The sequence below is a fragment of the Sinocyclocheilus rhinocerous genome, unplaced genomic scaffold (genome assembly GCF_001515625.1).
Source record: "Sinocyclocheilus rhinocerous isolate Xijiao unplaced genomic scaffold, SAMN03320098_v1.1 scaffold756, whole genome shotgun sequence".
In the NCBI taxonomy this organism is placed as follows: Eukaryota; Metazoa; Chordata; class Actinopteri; order Cypriniformes; family Cyprinidae; genus Sinocyclocheilus; species Sinocyclocheilus rhinocerous.
In genome coordinates this window covers 1,040,698-1,051,881 of record NW_015662039.1, presented here as the reverse complement: position 1 = coordinate 1,051,881, position 11,184 = coordinate 1,040,698, and the positions used below count along the sequence as shown (strand labels likewise).

Here is an 11,184-nt window from a genome sequence, read left to right as displayed (position 1 = left end):
TTTTATCAAGATACTTTAGGGATTCATGTTAAAAATGACAAACCTCCCGGCGGAGAATTGCGCAGGCCTGGACAACGCGATAAACCACCTTTCTTCTTTTTAGCTTCTTGAAATAAACGTGTAACGTTAGGCTAACTAAAAATGACAAGGGTTTAGGTAAAAGTAATTGAAAAAAGCTGAACTTAATTGATTTTCTCACTTACCAATGTAATCGTCGTTCTCCCGAGCGCTGAGCGCAGTCAGCGCACCGTCAACCGTTGAAGTTTAAACAGCGGCGCTCGCGCACTTAATAGTGATCACTCTCGCGAGAGGCGCGCAACTGAAATGCGGCGCTGTGTAGACGGGACAAAACTGGGGAAAGTTCAAGCTCAAACCGGTGCGCAACGTTTTGCTACGGTTTCCGGTTTGAATGACATGTTTCCTGGCAAGGGCAGTGACTGTTACATCGAGCGTATTTTGCAGTATTAAACACGTATTTATACCAATTTCATCAGGCTCCGAAAATTCTTCAAAAAGAGCACAAAGAATTGCCTTCTCAGCTGCCATGGTTGCAACACTTGTGTCATCAGAACAGGGTGTTCAACGCACCACTGTTTCCGTTTAAAAAACGTTTTGCACCGTTTTGTCGGGGCTGAACGCAGCCCTGATCAGCGCATGGATGCACGTTCAAGTTGCTTGCCGTTTATGTCAAAGATCATTTTATGCATCTCTTTGGAGGGATGAGTTATAAGTACAGCCTTTTAGAATCTAAATGAAACACTGAAGCTCCATACAATATGAGAATGTTGCTCGTCTATAAAAGAGCTGTACGCCATCTTACATGGCATGATAACTAACTTGCAATCATGTTAGTGTGCTGATTAAATAGCTGACTATAGCGGGTACCTATTAATAAATAGATAAAACTGTCCAGATTGCTATACACTGCTAGTAGGCTACATGTATTTCTACCTGATCAGTTTGTTGGTATAAATTAATAGGTTGATTCAGTGATAGTAGAATTAAGTAAAACCAGTTAATTTAGATGTTAGGCATTTTTTCAGTGTACAGGATCACGTGGCAATTATTTTCTATTAAACTTGAAAGTGCAGACGTAAATTTTAAGTTTATTTTCTTCGGAATAAAGGTGTGTCAAAGTAAAATTGAAATAAAAACACAAATATAATGTAGTATAATAATTTTAAATAGCCTAATGTGTAAACATACATAAAGCATGGTTTAGCCCAAAGAACCCTTTTGTGCCAAAAAGGGTTCTTTCTCCTTATATAGAACTTTTTTGGTATAAAGGGTTCTTTGGAGTTGAGTAAAGAACCCTAGGGTTCTATAGAACCCCAAAGAACCTTTTTTTCTAAGAGTGTGATCACAAAGTTGTGATCACGTCAAAGGTTGAGGAATGAAACAGACAAATCATTGTAATTTAGGAATAGAATCACGTTGGATGTTTGAATCGTGTTCGCGATCTTTAATGATCTATTAAATTAAAGTGCTTTGTCATGTTGGTGGTGACACCTCTCTTGCAACATGTTTAGCTATCACAGATATTACACTTAGTTTTTTTGGCCTCTGATAGCAAATGCAGCCAAACTTTGGAGTGCTTAGATTAGCGAGCAAGGTCCTGGCAGATCGCTAGGTCGGGTCCTCACAGATGAAGAAAAAAAAACGCATAGGAATCGATAGGCGGAATCGAAATTTGAATTTGACAAGTATCCGATTCCTTAACTTAAGTATCCGATTCTGGAATTGGAATCGATTTTCGATTCCCAACCCTAGCGAGGAGTCCTTAATAGGAACAAGCTGTCTTGCCAGTGGCATGATTAAAAAACCCATCAGCAAAAAAACCCCATCATGCAGCTCCAGCACGGCTACCTTCGCCAGGTATTTTTAGGCCTCAGACAAGCAGGCGATGGTGCGTCTCCCTCTCCCAGACCACAATCCACAAAAAGAGCCACCCTTGGGGATGCTGTGAATAGCCCCCCTTCTGTTTAACCCGTCCCTCTAAGGTCCAGTGTCATTGCAAAGGACCCTTAGAGAGTCCCAAGGCATAAAGAGTTATACAGAGAGAGAGAAAGATAGCGAGGGTAACAGAGGAAGAGTCTCAGATTACACTTAAAGGGGGCTGTCGTGTCAAAATAGGCCTTCAGAGTGGCGACAAACCGTGGGCCACCGACCTTACCCCTTTGCCAAGCCGAACATTCCTGCCAGATATTTTTAGAGGTGGCATTTAAAGTTGGCAGAGTATCAACTCCCAGGCAATCTGCAGTATTTCCTGTTCCTGTAAAAGAGGGAGGTCTGGGACGCAAATGCCCACCCAGACAGGGCCTGTTTAAAAATAGACATGTCAACCACGTTTTACTTCAATTTTATATATTATTGATGTGAAATTACAGTTTCGTTTATAAACCAGCACACATTGTGTTGTGCTGAAACAGAGCATTGTTGACATTGCTGTTCAATATTGAAAGAGATGAATTGTGGTCCTGGTCCAACCTAAACTAGGGTGAAATACACACACTCATGTAGATCTGTGAAAAGACTGGGTGGCTACTTTGATCACTGTTTATGAGGAAAGCGCCAGAATGACCAACACGCCATCTGTCCAATTTAGCTAGTTAAGCTAGACATTCCTCAAAGTGGCTTAATTTGAAACCGGTTAGCCCAGGTTAGACTATTTTAAAAGTTGAAATATCAGTTAATATTCAGCAAGCGCCATTTAGGCCACGAGTCATTTGAGGGGAGATTTTATTTGTTGGTGAGGCAATATCTGTAACTTGATGTGTCACATCATCTCTGAACATTAAATAATGAATGATCTTGTTGATGTTTATAAATGGGTATAGACTATTGAGATCTGGTGTTTCTCCCTGCCAATCAATCGTGCAATTACTTTACAATAAGGCTTGGTTATAGCACAATATGCATTTTGTATTTGTAGTGCATTTGACTATGTTTTTTTATTTCATTTTATTTTTTGGCCTATAGAGGTCACAGGAAAAGAAAATGTTGCAAGCAGCATTCGAACATGGTATTTCCATATGAGCACTACAGTGCACAAATCACTAAGCCATGTCCCTGATAGTCCGCTTTTACTCTAATAAAGTGAAATATTTATTTATATATTTATTTATTTATTAAATTTTAAATATTAAAAAAATTATTCTTTTGATGCAAAGCTGAACTTTCAGGCATTACTCATTACTCTATTTTCACATGATCCTTAAGAAATTATTATAATATGCTGATTTGCTGCTCAAGAAACATTTCTTATTATTTTAAGAAACATTTCTAATTCTTATCAGTGTTGAAAACAATTGTGCTGCTTAATATTTTTTCGTGGAAACCGTGATACATTTCTTTTCAAGATTATAAAAGTTTCAAAAGAACAGCATTTATTTGAAATAGAAATCTTATGTCATAAACCGTCCCCAAACCTTTGAACAGTAGTGTACATCAGGATTCCATTTATACCAATTATTGCCCCTTGCAAAAAACTGGATTAGATCCATCTCCATTTCATATCTGAGAACAAGTTGTCACTTGGCGCTTAATGTTTGCTCTGCATTAAATGACTCTGGCCACAGGGACACATAAATCACTGGAAGTGTGTGAAATGAGCAAGACAGCTTCCCTGTTAACAAGGGCAGCAGCAGTGAAACCAGCCCTAGTGTCACAGATGCTTGAATAAGTGCCTGTTTTTTTGTTGGAGCTGGGATAGACTGGATGGTGATGACAGCGTGTTTCCTAAAGATAGTGTTTTCCGTGACATAGGCTAATTGGCGACGAAAGGCTGAACGTAACTGGCATTATTGGATCTGAGTTTATGATCCTCAGACAAAACCGAGCGGCAACCTCCCGCTCTCTCTCGTGAAGCCAACAAGGAAGTGACTTAAACTGTAATTCGTCAACTGGCCGCTAGAGGCTGGCTGCAAAAGGGAGTCAATCCCATAGACTCCCCATGTTAAAATGCCCAACTTTACAGCAGAAAAAAACGTTTACTGCCTGGTTCAAAAAATTATTTTGGTCCATATAGCTAATTTTGCCCTTCATGACAACTGTGAGGGGGGTGAATTTTTTTATAACTCATCCGTTTAAATTATATTAAGCCTTAAAGTTCTGCATAATTAAGGGCGTGGCCACTTGAGTGACAGGTGGATTGCCGCTGCTGTCATCACCGTCGAGCTAGGTGGGCGTGGTTTCAGCAGCCAGCTCCCGCCTCTTTGCCCATTTTCGATTATCCGGGAGTGACGCGCTGCCAAGATGGCGACGGCTGGCTCCGCCTACTTTAGGCTTCAAAATGCTCGTCGGAAGTCTACGGGTTACGTCACGGACACTACGTCCATGTTTTTATACAGTCTATGGACAAAACTGTAAGTTTTATTGTCCTTTTCCATGATGTTATGAGTAAAATTCATGCATAAATTCTTTTATTGTTTTCAAAGTGTAAAATCTACATTCAAGATAGTATACTAATCTCTTTTCCATGACCCCACACTTATGAATATGTTTGAACAGTTTCACCTGTGAGTTAGTCAACATTAGGTTTGCCAACTGCACCAAAGAAAATTTAAATTTTTTATACCGATTTAGACAGATTTGTGAACAATATTTGAGAGAAATAGGCCTTTTGTGTACATAGAAAAAGTCTTAGATCTTTGAGTTCAGCTCATGAAAACTGGGGGCAAAAACAAAAGTGTTGCATTTATAATTTTGTTCAGTGTATGTATTTTGAAATTTAATTAAACCGCATTATAAACCATATTATAAACAAAAATTAATCATAACACATTCACAGTATATACAGAATTAGGTGGTGAAATATATTTTATCTTACATAGCATTACACACATACCAATTTAGCTTGGAAATTATCTTGGAAAATTATAACAGGTGTAATAACAAATCCCTCCCTCATGTACAACCTACAGTATGTGCTGTTTAAAGGGGTCATATGATGTTGCTAAAAAGAACATATGTGGGGGCGTGTTAGAACGAGCCGTTTTAGGTAGGCGTGGTTGACTCTTAACTTTTATAAAGAATATCTCTTTGGATTTGAGACTTTAGTCTTTGCAACTTTACAGATCTTCTTTATGCACCAAGAGCTTGTAACAGTCCAAAGAGAAAGGAAAAATTGAAATCGCATCATATGACCTCTTTAATAGAATGTTTTTTTACAACACGTTTTTTTTTCACCATATTAGACAGTTGACAACACTATGTGAAATATAACCGTTTTGCATCTTTTGATATTTGTCCAAGTGAAACGGCATATGTAATGAGAAAATGTATTTGTTTTTATTCATCAGGAACTGAATAGATTGTGAAAGTGAGTGTTACAGGCCAGAATGTCTGGCAAGTGGTCAAGGTTTGGTGGGTTAGCATGGTCCAATTATGGAAGCCCATTACCACTTACCACAAGTTAAGTGACATTTACTGTTGTTCGGTGAACTTTTGTGGCCAAAATCCAGTATTTTCAATAGGAATCCATGCATTTTGGAATTTCTTGTGAGTGCAAAAGATTTCCCCACGTAGAATTCTCAGTGGGTTCAGGCTGGTCATGTGGATCCACTGTGCTCACCAACAACAATCTGCTTGGTTTGAAAATGACTATGGTGCTTCATACTTCGCTACATTATTGACAAAGGACAATGGACCTTTCTGCCAGCAAAATGTGATTGTAGCTTAATAATAACACACAATATCTCGGAATATTGACTTCTCATAATAATGAGAGCATTCTCATAAAAATAACTGAAAAAAAAAAACCAAATACCATGGAAGTCGATGGGGACCAGAAACTGAATATTCTTCAAAATATCTTCTTGAGGGTGAGTAAATGATGGCAGTATTTTTTATTTTTGGGTGAACTACCACTTTAACATCTCATAATACTCACTAATGAGAAACGTTCTCATAATAATGACTTAACATCTCATAATAAAGAGATACTAGCTATAAAAATGTTCCCTTTACAGGGAACTTGAACTGTGTCTTCTAGTGGTTGTTAGAGCAGTGGATTTCAAACTTGTTCCTGGGGACCCACAGCTCTGCACATTTTGCATGTCTCCCTAATTTACTTTCTTTCTTTGCGTGAACATTTGGGCGGTGTTATGCAAATCTTCCCACATCGTGACGTAGATATGTGGGGGCGTGTTAGAACGAGCCGTTTTAGGTAGGCGTGGTTGACTCTTAACTTTTATAAAGAATATCTCTTTGGATTTGAGACTTTAGTCTTTGCAACTTTACAGATCTTCTTTATGCACCAAGAGCTTGTAACAGTCCAAAGAGAAAGGAAAAATTGAAATCGCATCATATGACCTCTTTAATAGAATGTTTTTTTACAACACGTTTTTTTTTCACCATATTAGACAGTTGACAACACTATGTGAAATATAACCGTTTTGCATCTTTTGATATTTGTCCAAGTGAAACGGCATATGTAATGAGAAAATGTATTTGTTTTTATTCATCAGGAACTGAATAGATTGTGAAAGTGAGTGTTACAGGCCAGAATGTCTGGCAAGTGGTCAAGGTTTGGTGGGTTAGCATGGTCCAATTATGGAAGCCCATTACCACTTACCACAAGTTAAGTGACATTTACTGTTGTTCGGTGAACTTTTGTGGCCAAAATCCAGTATTTTCAATAGGAATCCATGCATTTTGGAATTTCTTGTGAGTGCAAAAGATTTCCCCACGTAGAATTCTCAGTGGGTTCAGGCTGGTCATGTGGATCCACTGTGCTCACCAACAACAATCTGCTTGGTTTGAAAATGACTATGGTGCTTCATACTTCGCTACATTATTGACAAAGGACAATGGACCTTTCTGCCAGCAAAATGTGATTGTAGCTTAATAATAACACACAATATCTCGGAATATTGACTTCTCATAATAATGAGAGCATTCTCATAAAAATAACTGAAAAAAAAAAACCAAATACCATGGAAGTCGATGGGGACCAGAAACTGAATATTCTTCAAAATATCTTCTTGAGGGTGAGTAAATGATGGCAGTATTTTTTATTTTTGGGTGAACTACCACTTTAACATCTCATAATACTCACTAATGAGAAACGTTCTCATAATAATGACTTAACATCTCATAATAAAGAGATACTAGCTATAAAAATGTTCCCTTTACAGGGAACTTGAACTGTGTCTTCTAGTGGTTGTTAGAGCAGTGGATTTCAAACTTGTTCCTGGGGACCCACAGCTCTGCACATTTTGCATGTCTCCCTAATTTACACACCTGATTCAGATCATCAGCTCATTAGGAAAGAGCTCCATGAACTCAAATGAATGTATCAGATAAGGGAGAATGCAAAATGTGCAGAGCAGTGGGTCCCGAGGAACAGGGTTGAAAACCACTGTGTTAGAGGACACAGTGTCTAGTTTCATTCTCAGGGAGCCATGGTTACATGCGTAACCTGAGACATTTCTCATTATTATGATATGCTATGTCATTATTATGAGAATGTTTCCTAACATAAAAAAATGCAAGTCATAATTATAAGAATGTTACTCATTATTATCACTTATAGAATCATGACGTAACTAGTTCAACCAAAACAATACACTACTTTTTAATAGTATGGACAAAAAAAGTGATTTTTCTGAATAACTTCTTTTGTGATTTACAGAAGAAAGAAAGTTGTACAGATTTGGAACGACATGAGTGTGAGTAAATGATGACAGAATTTACATTTTGGGAAGAACTATCCCTTTAATGTCTAAGTGGTTTGACACACAGAGGTGCAGACCATTCTCCAACACTCACTCGATACCTGGAGGAGTGTGTCGCGCAGCATATGTCAGACCTGGAGAAGAAGGCTTTGGATCTGGCCAGCGTCCTCCTAGCTTTGCAACCATCTGGAAAACAAGTCTGGCCCATAAATCAGAGAATCCAGTGAGATATGCTATCACGGGCTGGCAACAGGACCCGCAACAGAAATGGGGGTCTATCATGAAAAAAGAGAAAAGTTACGACAGCAACATATAGAATTGCCCTCACAAATACAGATGTTTCTGGAAGCGCAGCAGCTCCTTTCCCAGCAACAGCGTTCACCATCTGCTGAATCGCTCAGTTCACCTTTTTTGTGTACCCCTGCACACCAAGCGCTTACCCAAGATAAACACTGCTATGTTGTGTGAAATGAGAGAGAAGTCAAGTCAAGTAGAACATTAGAATCTGAGCACTGATGGGGAAGCACAGGTTTGATTGTGTGGAATGAGTCTACACCAATGGTAAAGATTATTAATGTTTTTGAAATAAGTTCGTAGGCTGCATTTTTTTTTTGCAGAAATAGAGTAAAAACTGTAATATTGTGAAATATTATTGCAATTTAAAATAACAGTTTTCTATTTGAATACATTTTAAAATGTAATTTATTTCTGTGATGCAAAGCTGAATTTTCAGCATCATTACTCCTTCAGGAATCATTCTAATATGCTGATTTGCTGCTCAATTTGCTGCTCAGTTATTATCAGTGAAAACGGTTGTGATTTTTTTATTTTTGCGGTAATTCCTTTAAAACAGAGATTCTCAACCAATTCTCAAAAATGTATTCAGGTCTGTTCTGATGTGTAGTGCAGAAAAATTTTAAATGCAAATACTAATTCCATATAATCATGCAGATGAATATATATATATATATATCAGCTGTGGGAAGTGAGGAGAAAATGTTTCCCATATGTTTTGTTGTTGATGTCAACACTAGATGACTAATCACTCTAAGGTATTTTGACACAAATTTATCTGTCACTTGATAGAAGCCAAATTAAGCAGATGTACCGTGGGCAGGTTGTGCAACATGCCTTCATCCTATTCTTAGGCCTGTGTAGTTCATGCAAATATGAATGTGTTTTGATGTTTGATTGTAAGTATGTTTTTGTTTAGTTTTGGATGATAAACAGTTTTGGTACTGTTTTGAATCATCACTTGAGGTCTAGAGTAAATTTGGGCACTAAAGCAAACCAGCTGAGACTCACTGTTGCAAAACTAACAGCCCTGAAAGTGCCTTTATAGTACACTGTCTAAGATATATAATACCATGGTGATACACATCATGAAATATATTACAATATTCATATTCCATAATATTTACATGGTACCTCAAAGAATGCCATAGTATTACTGTAGTACATATCTACTTTTTTTGTCAGCATAGCTTGTGTCCATTCTTTGCAATCTGCAGTTATATTTGTTTTAAATATACTTTTAATACAGTATGCAAACAGGTAGTGAAAGTCTTGTACACTAACTATGTCTTGACAACTCTGAAACGTCCTGTTTAGGCCCCTTGTTTATTGGCTTGTCACTTTGAAGGACAGTTACCGCAACAACATCACATAACAGTGTTGAATTTCAAAGACAGGGCGGCATGCAGGCTGCTCATGTGTGCATCCCTTTGAAGCCCGTGACTAGTATCGAATACAAACAATACTGGATAAATATAGAGGCAGTACCATTAGGTATTACGTGGAAAAGCAGAGCGGAACCTCTGCACCTTTCACATATAAAACCCTAAAACACACACCACCAGAGATGAGACTCATGCTAGGTTAAAAAATCTGTCATTTAATTATAATTGTATATATAAGCAGTGTGTGTGTATATATATATATATATATATATATATATATACTTACACCATACTGTTAATGTTACTGTTAGTTTGGGGTTAGTAAGAATATTAGGGGGAAGGAGGAGGTGTGGGGCAGAAGAAATTGATACTTTTATTTTTAGCATGGATGCATTAATTAGATCAAAAATGACAAAAATACATTATAATGTTTCAAAAGATTTCTATTTCGAATAAATTCTGTTCTTTTTAACATTTACATTTACTTTTATTCATTTGGCAGACGCTTTAATCCAAAGCGATTTACAGTTGAGGAAAACAACAAGCAATTAATCATAAGATGGCAATAAACAAATAAGAGCATAGAAAAAGTGAAAGATTTTTTTTCTTTTATTTTAGGTGGAGGAGGAGGCTATTAGATGCTCATGGATTTTTAACTTGTCCTGAAAATCCTGAAAAATAAAATGTCATGGTATTCACAAAAAAATTTTTTTTTCTATTGGATATATTGTAAAATGTAAATAAATAAAGTGTCAGGGCCTTTTTTTTTCAGAAAACATTTTATTCAGAAAGGATTAAATTGTTAAATTGTTCAAAAAATGACAGTAAAGGCTTTCACATTGCTGTTCATTTGAACTTTCTGTTCATCAAAGAATCATAAAAAATAGGGTTTGCACAAAAATATCAAGCAACTGTTTTCATTAATAATAATGAGAAATGTTTATTGTGCAGCAAATCAGCATATTAGAATGATTTCTGAAGGATCGCGTGACACTGAGGACTGGAGTAAAAATGCTGAAAATTCAGCTTTGCATCACAGGAATAAATTGCATTTTAAAATATATTCAAATAGAAAACAGTTGTAATGATATTACACAATGTGTTTGTTTTTACTGAATTTTTTATCAAGTAAATGCAACCTTATAAGCATAAGAGACTTTTATCAAAAACATTGAAAAATCTTACCAACTCCTGCAAAGCAGTGTATGATTTATTATAAAAATGTGTCGTTTTAGCTCAATTTTTATCATAGTCATTAGATTAGTATTTTGACACTCATATCATAATGGAGTTTGTGGATGTAAATATCACTATAAGCGTCCCTGACAGTCACCCAACAGGGGGCATCTCACATCTGAATACGGAAACAAAGGCTGTGACATGAGCTAGATTCATCACATCTCCACTTTATTTTAGACGTGACTGAGCACAGTGTTTGTAGAGCAGGTTCAGTGACCTCTGGAGCTGCGCTCATAATGGGGTGCTGACCTGTTGGCAGCGCAACCCGAGAGAAGTCCGTGACCCTGGGGAGGAAGAGTTTATGTAAGCCCCAGGGCATGGCCTGTTTGGGCTCCGCTGTGGCTTTCAGGTATGTATGGCCTCATTGCCTTTAATGGCTCTGGAAAGTCCCAAATAAGCCTGCTGTGTGTTTAATTCAGCGAGAGGATAAAAATATGGATAAATGAATATGGAAACGACACACCTGTTGCTTAGTTGTATTAAGAATGGAGAATGACAGAGAAGAGGTTTTACAGCTCCCATATTAAATCATTGATCAATCCATCAAATCAAACCTAATCCCTGCAAATAAAGGCAAAAGAAGTGAAGCT

The 11,184-nt window shown here is 37.3% G+C and overlaps 1 protein-coding gene across 3 annotated transcripts in view; it reads right to left on the bottom strand.

Moving 5' to 3' along the window:
• Positions 1-282, bottom strand: part of LOC107727383 (core histone macro-H2A.2-like) — an 11,479-nt gene extending 11,197 nt beyond the window's left edge. Inside the window, exons 1-2 of one of the 3 annotated variants that reach the window (XM_016537239.1) lie at positions 204-274; positions 44-106 (exon numbers count right to left, since the gene is read on the bottom strand). The gene's annotated coding sequence lies outside the window, so the exon portion shown is untranslated. Of the gene's footprint in view, positions 1-43; positions 158-203 lie in introns of those variants that run through there. The other 2 variants (XM_016537235.1, XM_016537238.1) reach the window with 2 other exon arrangements.
• Positions 283-11,184: the final 10,902 nt, after the last annotated feature.